General features: G+C 44.3%; 1 protein-coding gene across 5 annotated transcripts in view; it reads left to right on the forward strand.

Annotated features, from left to right (window-relative positions):
- Positions 1-13,636, forward strand: part of COA1 (cytochrome c oxidase assembly factor 1) — a 52,916-nt gene that overhangs the window by 11,808 nt on the left and 27,472 nt on the right. The gene's annotated exons all lie outside the window — the stretch shown is intronic.

Consider the following 13,636-nt stretch of genomic DNA (forward strand, 5'->3'; position numbering starts at 1 on the left):
AAATCGGGGACACGCTGCTTCTGTCAGTATAGATGCTAAGAAGCTTATTAAAGGACATAACAGCTGACAAGTGAATCTCTAATCCCTGTCAAATCCCTTGAGTTTATGATCACTGTAAAGCAGTTCATGTAATAAAGAAACTTTTACTCATGTGTGTTTCCAGATGAGATGTGTTTACTTGCATGGTGATAATCGGAACACATTTTACTTGTAATTTTCAGGATGGATTTTGGCTGCCTTAAAAAACACTCCCAAAAAACCATCTTTCTTCCCCTGGTTCTTGAAAACCATGGGAGTCATTCATTGTCCACACTGGTATTTTAAGTGGCCCGTAGGGTGTGGCGGGCTACATAGTATGCCAATGAACAGCAGGCCAAATCCTGATGCTGAGAGGCTGCAGTTGTGTTAAAAGGTCAGAAACGACAAGGGCATGTAATGCACCAAAGCTTGCCTGTCCAGACAGAGATACGAGTAAGGGGTTAACAGTCACACGTGTCGATTTACAGAAAAGCTTTTAATTTGCTTGCTCTGTTTTTTCTTTGCAAACCGCATGCTCGCACTGAATGTAAATATCTCATGCTGCAATGAGTAAGTCCATTTTAGGTTCCTGTTTTGTTCCTATTAACGTGCGAAAAGACTGTACCAAAAAACAGAACCAGCTATAAATTGGGGTTTTTTTCAATTTCTGAAAAAAAGAACACTGCAGTAAGTCTGTCAGTCAGTAGATCAAAGGATGGGTCTAGTGTACCTCAGTATGCTGTAACGTGACCTATTTGTTCAGTAGTTAGCTCTAGTTAACTAAGATGACTATTCATTCTAAAATAAGCACTCTGGCAGTGCTTGCTCCCAGGCAAATACTTGTTCTGCTACAGTTCTTTCTCAGCTCAGCTGCCTCTGATCCCCTTTGCAAGTGCTGAAGTTGTTAGCCTTTGTAGTCATGAGAGTTAATTACTGCTCATTTTGTTCACTTTTCTGCATGGCCAAAAGCTTTTATGTCCTTTACGTGGTTCGGGAGTGGAAAGACTACCCTGCGTTAAGGGACTGTTTCTTATGCAATATATGATTAATAGTTGCCAAGAAGTGGTCTGCCACATGCATACTGGCAGGTTGGTGGCTGTGCAGCTGCACTGGTAATTACATAGCTAGGCTGGTTGAGCATGGTGCATCTGACAGTGGAGACAGGCTCCAGGGTTCAGCAGGAGATCGAGGTTAGGTAAGCTGGGCCACCTGGGAAGTGGTGGCTAGATGTGGCATCTGGGGACAGATGGGATGGATCTGCTGGGGATGGAGGCTGGACATGTGGAGAGTACAGCTACTAGCCGTGATACAGGGCAGTGAGTAAGGAGCAGAGGCAGAAGTTAATGGCAGGCTAAAGCAATTCGTGTAGCAACCAGCTGTGCTCAGCATGGCCCTTTGGTATTGGGCTGGACTCCCTTAGCTTTGGGAGTGGTTGTGGTAGTAGGAGAGGAGCATATATTATTGTTTAGCTTTCATATCAGTCAAGAAAACTAGGTTTATCTCCCAGCCCAAAAGCGTTGTCCCCACCAAAGCGGATATTCAAACACAGTGCTCTTTAGAGGTTGTGGCCTGCAGTACCAGGAAGCTCAGCAGAGACCACATACTTTTAGCATCTCTAATCTCTGGGGTTTTTTAATTGAATTATGTTTTTCCTTTTCAGCTAAATAAACCAGAGCGAAAAGCCTTTCACTGTGTGCTAAGATATTCTCAAGTGCTCTTGTTTCCAAGGGTGACTTTACTGGGGGTAGCGATGCAGTCTCAGAACAGAGTTCTTACGTGTCCCAGTTACAGATTTACTTCCCATGCTGCTGACAGCTTGATTTGTGAAAGAAAAAAGGACAAAACAGCAAAACAAAACTCAACCCACAGCCCGTGCAAGGGAGAAAAACACAGACTTGCTGTGCTACAGAGGAAGTGTTAAACATTTCAAAGGAGGAAAGCTTCTAGTCTTCATGTACATGATAAAAATCCTTCTACAAGAATAAGTCACATAACTGTAACTATTTTTAAGCTTTAAAAGTTTCCTGTTTAATACCTGTGGGATAAGTCTGTGCAGCTAGCTGGAGGCCAATTTTAACCTTGGACCATTGAAATCTGTTGACCTGTGGTTTGGTACAGAGCTGGCCATTGTTTTTTTTTTCCTGCTTTGAAATAAGGGATATCTGGGAAACCTCTAGCACCCCCCCAAAAAAAAAGAAAAAAAAAAAATCACATGACTGACTCTGAGCTAGACCTGTTTTACTTAGCTGCCTAGTTTGCAAAGTTGCCAGATACTGAAAATGTTGCTTAATTAAGCAGATGTCAAACTTACTTAGAAACTCACCGTGATGCTTTTATACTAAATCTGGTAGATACTAAGAGGATATTAAGTGCATGTGTAATTCCAGAGCTGTTTCATTCTGGTTTGAGACTAAGCAGCAGTTGTGGAAAGAGAAGGCTGAACTGGGGTGTTCTGCTGTTGAACAAACAGTTTTATTTGTAAAGCAAAGTCTCATGGCAATGCACTGCAGGGCTCATGATTCATAAAGCCAAGTTGAGTGCTGAAGGGAGCTGTGTCTTGATTTGCGGCTTATAAAACCAGGAGTTTGCTAATAAATGCGTTCTTCAGAATTATAGCCCAGAACATTCTTACAAGTGGAGTTCATGGCTTTGTCTTGAACAGTAGCCCCCTATGATTACTGCATGCTGTGCTTTTATGATAGGTGAGACAGCTTTCTCCTGGCCACTTAGTTATGTCACCATTAAATGGAGAAAAAGAATTGGGATGACCCAGTCTAAAAGGGGTAAAGCAAACAGCAGAGCACTGCCATTGATGAAACAAAATTCCTTTAAGTGCATTCTCTAGTTAGTCTGAGTCATCGGTCCTCAAATATGTTTATTCTTTTCTTCCTCCTCTGTCTTTCCGTAAGCTGTATTACAAAGCAGTGCTTTGACTGGAAGCTGGGGTGCATTATGGGGGTGCTCCTGAGAGCAGGCAGGGATGGAGACTATGGGGAGGGACTGAGCCCAGGTACTGAGAAAGACGACTGGAGCCCAGGTTGCAAGAGCTGCTTGAGTCAAGTGTTGCTTCTTAAGGCAGGCTCTGGAAGGACATACCCAACCATGGGTAAGCCGGGCATTAGTTTGGCAACTCCCTTGGTGCCTGTTCCCTGTACTGCCTGTTCTACCTTCCATTCCTGGAGCTGCCCCTGTTGCTTCCCCCTGATTCAGGCTTTGGTCTTAGGAAGTCCCAGGCTGGGTGTCCCTGTCATCTCCCCATCCTCAATCCTGGGAATTTCAGTTTTAAATCCAGAATCTTGAGAGGAAAAAAGTATTCCCTGGTTATGAAATGAAATGAGTCAAACATACCTTTAAATTGCCATGTGTTTCTGGCAAGAGGATCTGAGACCTGCAGAGCAGAGCCAAGTGCGGCGAATAGTGACCATCCACAGAAACCAAACTGAACATGGCCACCTAAATGGTTGTGTTTTAAAACTAAGTAGTACAGGTGAGCAGATGTATTTTGGTAGGGCTTAAGAGAGACACAGAGGAATTGTTCTTCCAGAAATACTAAACTAGGAAGCGTTGCTTAGTTGTTCACAGTGCACAATTTTTCCTGAAGTCAGATAAATACACCGTTTTGGGGATGTACTTCTAGTATGTGTTGAGCTCAGGAATCTGCCTTCACCAGTTTAATTCCCTTATCAGAACATGTCAGAAATGTTTTCTTCTCTTAGCATGTCTGCGTATACATGTGTTTGTATATGTATCCATGTATGTGTATCCCATTATTAACGGTTAGCATTAACTGTAGGCATCAGGGATGACATGGACTGTAAAATTTCCGTGCCATCTGCCCAAACAGCAGACTGGCTTCAAAAAGAATACTCAGATGTTTATGAAAGCTAGACTAGATGATGAGGATGATGAAGAAGTCTCTGTGTGAGGGAAAAAACTCATTTCTCAACTGGCAAACTTCTTTGAAAATCAGAAATTTCTGCTATCTGATATGCTGTCTTCCAAGTGCAGGATTCCTGCTTCATAAGAACTGTGTTAGAACAGCATGTAGATTGAGCAAAACAAAGTTAATGGTATGACAAAATGTTTTGATATGTTGTCCTAATTCAAGAGAGGATTTCTCACCCCTCCATGGAAGAAAGCTGCTTCTCAGCATGGGCTGAGGCTGCAGCGAGCCCAGTTTTGGTGGCAGCAGCTGTGTCGCTGGGTTCGCTCTTCCGCGAGAACCACGAGGCGACAGCAGCACCGGGGCAGCGTCAGGGTGGCAAATTTGTAGAGGAAAGAATACAAATTTGATTACAGTATTGGTTATGCTGGTAGTCAAGTTCAGCCAATTGCATTTATGTTGAGCAACACTCAGAGCCTGCTGGAGGCAGTGGGAGTTTTGCCATCAGCTTCCCTGGGGGGGTAGGATTTTGCTCATTGTTTAAATTAGCCGTATCTTCACGGGAGCATATGGGAGCAAATGCAAAGATTTTGAATTGAAGGAGCCAGTAAGCAGCTTTATGCATTTACTTTGTTACACAGGTAAAAGCTGAGACAGCAAAACCCATCTGCTAGACCTTCAACACAGCTCTGTAAAACCCATGTTAGAGTCAGAGCATTCTTTTCTATTTTATTTATGGCCCTGGCTGCCTGAATGAGTGCATCTGGAGCTCAGATGCCTTATGCCCTTATTGTAAATTAGTTAACTTGAAAAACTGCACACGCTGTCAGATCTTTGCTGTGGAAATGCCAGGCTCTGTAGTTGAGGTGGTTTTGTGTGTGCGTATGTTTTTTATGTGAAAAGGCTGTTGAACTTTATGCATAAACACTGCTCTCTGTCTCTTTTTTCCCCTCCCTCTTCTGTTACACACTGTGGACTAGCATTGAATATTCAGGGAAAGCTCCCCAGAGAGATTAGGGACATGGACAGATTTTAAACAGGGCCTTAATGCATGGACACGAAAGGACAAATGTTCTAGTGGGAATACTAATGCAAATGCCCTGCTTTTGGGTCAAAATGCATTAAACAGCTGCTTGCATGCTAAAGATGCTTTTAAAATCAACACAGACTGGAAATTGTACAATTTATAAATAGAGATCTTGTTATTTCCTCAGTGTAGTAGCCAAAGAGAGTAAAAGTACTTCACTGACCCCCTTTGTTATAAAGCATACAACACTGTCAAGTACCAGTGCTAGAGAGAAGTGCATCTATGAATCCCTTTCTGCAGGGCTCAGAATCTCAGATCCTGCTGAAACTTACTTTAGACAGGAGTTGTCCATGTCCTTCCTGGAGAGCTTTGGGAACTGAGACTTAACAGCAGTAGGAATTAGATGCTTTGACATGAGTAAACTTTTATCATCAGTTACTCTGATTACACTGTTGTGGAAGATAGCCTATTGCTATTTTTAATAAATCTACATTAAAAGAAATCCAGTGAAGCCACTGCACAAACAAGCAGTAACAGTACATATATTTGGGGCAGCTATGCAGCAACTAAACTCAAGTGGAGTCCAACTGTAAAAACTGACAACCTACATGGGCCAGCATCTGAAACTGGGTTGCATAATAGCAACATGGCAATATCAAAGCTGCAGTGTGGCTTTAACCACCACGTGGTTTGTATTTATCATTAAGCTATGTGTGTATTAAAGGAAGGCTTGATAGATTTAAAATAAATGTAATGAAAAAATATTTCAAGTACCTTATGTTTCTGAAATAAATATATTGCCCTACCATTGCTGTACATTTGCCTTATGGGTCCTCCAGCCTGACTCCATGTCACTGCTGAGCCCCAGTCTCTGAAATGGAAACAAGTATCATTTGCAGTATAGAAGTGCAGCAGCATCCATTATAATACTTAGATCATTTAAGTTCCCATCATGGACCACATTTCATTACCTGTGCACTTTATATGACCCATTGCCTCTATTGCCACCATCTCATGTTCCGGTAATGCCTAAAAAAGCTGCCACTAAATTGAGGCCCTCTGTTTTAGATGCTGCATGCTTGCAGCTGCTGGAAGCATTTCACAGCTTCAAACTCCACATTTCTTAAGCTCCATCTTAGTTTGGGACAGAAGAACAAGACTTCAGTGAGGAGCCCTGCAGTGCTGCACTCTGCAGCCTGCAACTTTTCATTGCTGCCTGCCTTCTGTATCGTCCCCATAGCTCTTCCTTTTGGCTCCTTTTTGCTTTCTACCAATTCAGACATTTCTTTCCAACCTCACAGCTTTTCCTGGTCTGCCACTCCTAATTGTGCTCTTTAAACCATTCCTTGGAGACATCTTCTCTGCACTAAAAGTTGTTCCCAAGCTTATTCTGTGAGCCAGTTTTGAGGCTGTGTTGGGTGTATGCATCCTGTTTGCCACTTGGAAGACAGTGGTCGGGTCCCACTCTGCAGCTATAAGAAATAGGTAGAACTGCAGCTGCTGTCCATAGGAGATACAATTTTGGATTCTTTCAGAATGAGGTGGCCTCTCTAACCTTAGCCTTGCTCTCAGTAATGCCTGTGGTGTAACCACGCTCAACAGTTTGTGGTTTGGATGTTAAAGAGGACAATTCCCTTTGAAAACACGACTGCCGTTGACATAAATGGCAAGACTTCATGATGTCTGCATTCACACATGGCCATTAAAGCTAATCAGACAGCAAGACCCATCAGACCCTTCTCCACAGGCTAGTCCTTGCTGAAATTAATACTCTGTGAGGCCCTGAGACGGTGCCACTAGTGTTAACCAGGGTGCCCTTGCATGCCCCTGCTCTTCCTCCCTGGCCTAAAATGCACAGATGTCTCTTAAGATGAGTGCCACTGTCTTGTCTCTACTTCTGCCATGCTTGGCTGTTTCTCAGAGGTGCCTGGAGAAGAGGAAATGCTAAAAGGAGGGAGCATTTTTCCAAGCTTGCAGTACGTACTTTTCCACAGAAGGCAGGATGCACTGCGCAGCCATCTTGGGTCCTGCTGCTGCCAGTGCACCGTGCTGGGGCTGCTCCCCCCTGAGTTATGTGCTACATGATGATGGATTAAAAAGGCGGGGGGACACCAAAAAAGCAGGACCGGGGGGTGAAATGAAGACACCTTCCTTAGTGTTCTTCCATCCCAACGGGAAGGTGAATAACGCTTGTGCATGTGTCCAGAAGGTGGCACCGGCAGCCCGAGCCTGCCGGCAGCTCCCCCCGCCCGGCTCCTGCCCGGCCCCAGCCAGGCGGGCCCCGCCGCCCCGGATGGAAACAGCCTCGCTAATCCGGGGTCTCAGCCTCCTAAAGGCTCTCAGCCCTTTAAGCCTGCAGCCAAGCTTGTGCTCTCCTTGCCTGGCTCCAGGCCTCTGAGCCCACGGGTGACCGGCATGGGGGTGACCAATAATCATAGGTGTGACTGGGATCTTGCAACTTGAATAAGCAACTGAGCCTCGGGAGGAGCAAAAGCTTTAAGCAACGGGATCTTTACCTCCTCATTACAAAATTAGTTTTGCTGTTAAAGTTAGAAAAAGCCCATCTGAAGATACCGTTCAGGGTTTGTTTTTTTTAAAGGATGTCTTGCAGCAGCTGCTACTGCTGTGTGGGCACTGCCTCTCTGAAGTAGATGTACATTTATTGGTGCGAGCAGTTGAGTTATCACATGTGCTGGCAAGCATTTCTCAGGTGACACAATTCTAAATACTAAAAGAAGAGATGGTGCTTTATCTTTTCTGTTTTGGGGGAATCTCTATGGCTGTGAAAGGTAGACCTGGAGCAGGGTTTTGGCACTGTAATCCGACGCTTGCAGCTAAAGTGTGGGGTGAGGAGACACCTTGGTGCTGGAGAGCCCACAGCTCAGCACCCCTGGGCAGTGAAACCATTTCACTGCAAAGGAGAGCGGATAAAATTTTCAAGCACGCTTGAGGAGCCAGACTAGTTAGGCTTTTAAGCATGAGTGATTCTGACTTTTACATTTCCTTTCTTGAGATGGAAGATAGCTTTCTTAATTTAGGCAATGGTTTTCCAGCCTCAGAAACCACAGGAATCCATGCTGGGTTTTGGGGATATCCTGCTCTCCATGTTGGTCAGTCTATCCCCATTTTCCCTTACTAGCATTATTGCTCTTGGTTACAAAAAAAAAAAATCCTTTTTCCATCTTTTCTTCACCCCATCTCACCTCAGCAGGAGCCAAACACAGGCTTCTGTGCCTGCCACGCAGAGCCAGCTGCTGCAGTGAGAAGGGAAAGGCAGGCACCAGGCCAGCTGTCGGCTGTTACACCACTGCCAGTCCTCATCCTCCAGCCGCTGCCCTCCACTCCCTCCATGGCAGCCGTTCAGTTGCAAACACTAGCAGGCAGGACAAGATATTTGAGGGAAAGCAGCAGGCTGTCTGCTGATCGTGTTGATCACTTTTGCAAAAAAACCCCAACAAAACAACATCCAAAATAACCCCCAAACTCCCAAAGCTCTCTTCTGTGCTGGTTCTTAGGCATTATTAGTTTGCATATAGTGGCATGAAATTGAAAAGCAGGCTGGAATGAACTCCTGATATCTGGGAACAGTGTGTTTACTGTGTGCCTTTAGTTTATCAGTGTCCTGAAAGGACCCTTACTCTTTATAGCTATCCACTGAGCGGCTAAAAGTAAATGGTTTTAAAATACAGATAATTAAGTCCATTTAAATTTTAAAAAGGTTTTACCACTAAGGAGGAAACGTAGGTTGAAAATAAGGAGTAGAGGAGAAATTATTCTGAGCTGCACAGTTGACTTTGTGGTAGAACAGCCTGCTTTTTCCCCAGTGCTTGTCTGCTGTTGATGACTCTTGGTGTTATGCATATGCAGGAAGGCAGAACATGCAGCTGGACAAGAGGGCTGCATATGGAGAGAAGATTTTTTTGACCTTGCAGCAGCTGCAGATGTTGCTGTTCCTTCTTATTTCTGCCTGTGTCCTTTGTTTCTTATATAGTCCCCAGTTAGGGGCTGGGCCTCTCGTTTTTTTTTCTTTTTTTTTATGTTATTGGTTTACACCACTTCTGATAGATTCTTTATCACCTGCTCCCTGCAACGCAAACTGCAGGGCTGTTTCCCTTCTGTCACAGCTGTGCTGGAGAGCTGCTGATGAGGAACAAAACGGGAGCTACTGAGCAATCATTTGGAGACTGGCTATTAAAAAAAAAAAAGCCAGCTAATTAGAGCTTAGAGAAAGAGGCAACACTCTGTGCAAAAACACCAGAAGGTAGGCCCTCCAAATCCCATACAATCCCTGTAAATAGCTATAATTAGCCCCACAGTATTCAATTTATTAATTTAAATTTAATTAATATTTTCTGTCCTTGACAATAATCTCAGATGCAGCCAGGAAAACATAGTGGCAGCTGGGTTTCTGTAGAGCAGTAGTGACATTCAAGAGGGCAGAGGCACAGGAGACTTGTCTCAAGTCTCCCGGTCATACCTGTGATAAAACAGAACTGAAACTGGTGACTGGATCGCCAACAAAGGAGGGGAGGATGGGAGACACTGCAAGGCCCAGTCTTCTCCTGCGCACTTCCAGGCATCACCCTACAAATGCAGCACCCACCTGGCTTATTTGAAAGTGTGAGAGCGAGGAATAGTGAGAAAATGAATGTCGCCATTGCTTATTTGACCACACCAGCTGAGGGCTGCTGTACAGCACTGTGTTTCACTTGGTTTTGATGTTCTGCTTCGTGCTTTGTCTGAGTGAGCTCAGCAGAGATACCTCTCCTGAGTTTCATGGGCCCCATCAAAGAAGAACAGCTATTCCTTAAAAATGCTGTGTCTGTACTAGTAGCTTGGTGCACTCCTGTTTTGCTCCAGGGATGGGTTTCCTGGTCATTCATACTACCTGTGGTCAGTATGTCAGACACCCGTCAGTGTCTGAGCTCTCTTCTGGAACAAATCTGTTGATATCCCCAAGGGGAAACGTGAGTGTCGTCAACCATGTAGTTCACGCTCAGGTTTGCTCCAGACAGACAAGATAGATGTGGAAGACACCAAATGTATTTCCTTCAACAGGGACACTGCTTCAGCATTATTCCAGGTTAGGCAATAGCATAATTTGTGCCCTCACCCATCCTTTTCCTACAGCATGCAACAATTTTTTCTGGCATTGTAATGTTTTTGATGCAGCGCTGCTTTGCTGGCCTGCAGCATACACCTGTTACTATTCTCCATACTTTGAACTGAAAAAAAACCACCAAGCCCATGCATAGAAAATAATGACTGTTAGCTACAGGGTCACGAGAGGAGACGTGAGCTGAGCACTATGCAGCCTGGCTGCAGCCAGCCCACTCAGTAGGGAGTAAACTCTTAACAGTGTGGTCATGAGCCATCCTGCAAAAACTGGCCTGTGGGCAAGGGTCTGCAGTACAGGCCTGGTGAGAATGGCCATGAGACAAAGAAGTTCTCTTATTCCCCTTTTAACAGAAGGGTGCAGACTGACTCAACAAGAGTACATACTCAAAGCGTGTTGAAACCAGATTACCCCAGGTCATGGGGAAAAAGCTTTCAGTATGGAACTGTTAGAAGCAAGTGGGGAGAGGAGATGGGACATAAACACTATCACCACCACCATCTTCTTGTCTTCTCCCTGCTCCTCTGGATGAAACATGATGGGTTAGGCAGATTTTTGATACGCCTAGTGGATCAGGCCCTCTGGTAGTGAAGTGGCATGCCATTTCTCAATCCTAGAGGCAGGCACCAAGCTGTTCAGTGCTATGAGGTCAGAAGTGCTTTTGAGCACATCCAGAAGCAGAACTGGAGGTTTCTGGTGAACATCAGCATTAGAAAAGATGAGTGTCACAATTTGGAGTCTCTTTGGCCTCTGGGCTTTGGTGCATAACTGCAACTTTAGGACCATCACAGACCCTGCCTTTACGGTCTTTCTTATGGTCCCAAAGAAACAAGCCTCAGGCCCACCAGACCGTGAGTTGTATCTCCCATCAGTTGTGTCCTCCCAGGCATGGCCAACACTGAGGGGCAACGGGGGGCTAGAATGAACAAGTTCTCTACCCTTGTGGGCAAAGAAGGGCCTCTGATGCCCTGCACAGGTGCTCACACAGGGCTGTTCCCAGTCTGCCAGCAGCAAGGCCAGAAGGGCGGAGATGAAGATGCCATTGCTATTGCAATGGTTCTGTTGGCTTCAGGCTGGGACACCCGATACAGCAATGTTGAGTAACAGCAGCATTTAATCTTGTGTTGCCACGTATGGTGAGACAGGCCTGATCCATTGTTATACTGTTGGTAATTCCAGGTAGATTTCAGTAGAACTGAGGGAGATGGAGATAGATGCTGAAAATCACTGCAGCCTTCATCCCAAAATGAAACTCCAAATGAGCACAGTAACTGTCCAACAGCTATTGCAACTATTGCCTGACTTTGTGTGCATCATTTAGCCTTTTCTTTCTTTCTTCCAATCTAGTAAATGATTTTAAATGAATTTTTAGAAATGTATTTTCTGTACCTCTCCAAAATTCACCAGCTTCTCTGACTTTTACAAAAAGAAGAGTGGGGGGAAAAAAACAAACCCCAGGCAACTCACTGCTAAGTTTTGAATTCGGCATTCAGAACAACAAATACATCCAAATGATTTTTGCTTTACTGTTAGTCATTTGTACTAACCTGCAATTAAAAGGCTCAGCATTTGTTCTCATCTCTTTCTGAAATTACATTTTCCACTTCCTAGGCCCTGGCCTCAGGCAGTGGATTTTTGAAGCAATCATGCCTTGATAATTAATGTTTAAAGATGAATGTTGCAACTTTTAACACAGTGTGTTGCTGAGTAAACATCCAGCAATGCCTGCTACCAAAAAAGAATACAAAAAATACAAGGCTTTTACTGGAAGCTGCAGGTTTTGCGGACATTATCCTTAGAGCTCCCAGCTGCAGTACGTTTGATTACCCCTTCCTCTGTGCTTGTGGATGGAGGAGACTGCCGTGCTTAAAAAAAGCAGAAGAAAATAAATACCACATCTAATCTGTCGGGTTTTTGTGCCACTGACTCATCACCCCAGAAAGCTTGCTGGGAACGATTACCTCATACAGAGAGGGAGGAGACAAATCTTTGACAAATGATCTGTAGTTGTAACATGACCAGTGCCTTTTTTGATTTTTGCAAAAGGGCAGGAGGACAAGAGATGGCGTGGGAGGAGAGGAAGGGGTAAAAATGGAAGATGGGGGGGCAAAGTATGGTCAGAAGTTCCCTTTCTATTTCATGTCCCTTTGTTTGTCCCGAGTCTGCCTTTTCTCTCTAGAAGTCACCGCTTCCAGTCTGTTACTAACCCACTTGGTTTTACCTGTGATAGCAGCCCATCTACACGGGGCTTCTGTATGTGACACCAAGTGCTCCTCAGTAGTGTTATCTGAATCTCTCATTGCAGCATTTTTTTGTGATTTAGAAACTAAGTAACTGTATCATCCCCTTCTAATAGAAATCCATAGCAACTGAAAAGGCAAGTGGGAAAATCAGCAACTCCAGCATTTCAGGAAGGGGAAAGGGTAGTCTGGATTGAGACTGCCTCCTTACTTTAGGCATTTGACTTGGGCATTGCAATCCTGATTCAGACCTTTTGGAAGACACACCTCCTGCCTAACATTTCCCAATTGGTTGGCATGAGGCAGCTGCCTCTTCACCTGAGACTCCTAAGACAAAGTGCTTATGTGGTCTTGTTAGTGGTTTCTGTCAAAAGGGGTAGAAGAGTCACGCTGTACCATGGGAGAGGTCTGGCTATACCAGGGACCCCATACTGCATCCACTAGTTTGGTACGTCCCCTTCCAATCTGATCTCTTAGTGCTGTTTCTCATACACTGAAGCCTTTCCTGGTCTGGCAGAGGCCAGTGACAAAATCCTAAACAGATCGACTGGAACAAGAACAGAATACTACTTTGGGCTAGTTTTCGTTCCCCGCCCCCCTCTTCCAGAAAAGAGAAGGAAATTCCCAATCCAACACACAACTGGCAGGTCAGCAAACCAAGTTCGGAGCAGGTGCTTTGGGCTTTGTTACTCCCTGATGTTCTTTCTCAGAAGAAACCCAAACCCAAAGAGCTCCTGCAAGAGCTCCATGTGTCTGATTCTGCAATTAAGTGTGAAAACGGAACCTCCCAAATAATCTTGCCTTTCTGGAAGTGAAGTTCAGGCTCTAAGAAAGATTAGTAAGAGAAACATTCAGCACTAGTCATACTCATTTGGGTAACAGGCAAGTTTCTGCCTGTGCTCACTTCTAGTATTCATTATGAATGTGTATTAGTGACTTCCTAAGCAGTAATGCCAGCTGAATAGTAAATGAAGTATTGCCTTCTGCTTTAATAATTTCCTGTTCTTTTAGCATTGTTTATATACCATCAGTAGCATGCTGATACATTAACTAGGTACCCAGTGCTATTTTATTATCCATTGCTTTAGTTATCTGCCCAGATTGCTGACCCTAAAAGGATTAAGCTAATTTTTAGATGATTTTGTTGTTGAAGCACAGTGGTTTTGAATTATTTTTTGGTTTTTTGGCTCCTTTAAAAGTTTGCCAGTAAAGATGTGGACCTATTTGTACTAAATTTAAGCCTGCTCAAAATAGCTTGCTTGCATTTTTTCTGTTGATTTTTTCACAGATCCCTTAAAAAAAAAAGAGGTCCAGAGAGCACTACTGCAGGGTACAGTGTGCTTCAGTTACAC

Source organism: Ciconia boyciana, chromosome 2 (assembly GCF_034638445.1).
Source record: "Ciconia boyciana chromosome 2, ASM3463844v1, whole genome shotgun sequence".
NCBI lineage: Eukaryota > Metazoa > Chordata > Aves > Ciconiiformes > Ciconiidae > Ciconia > Ciconia boyciana.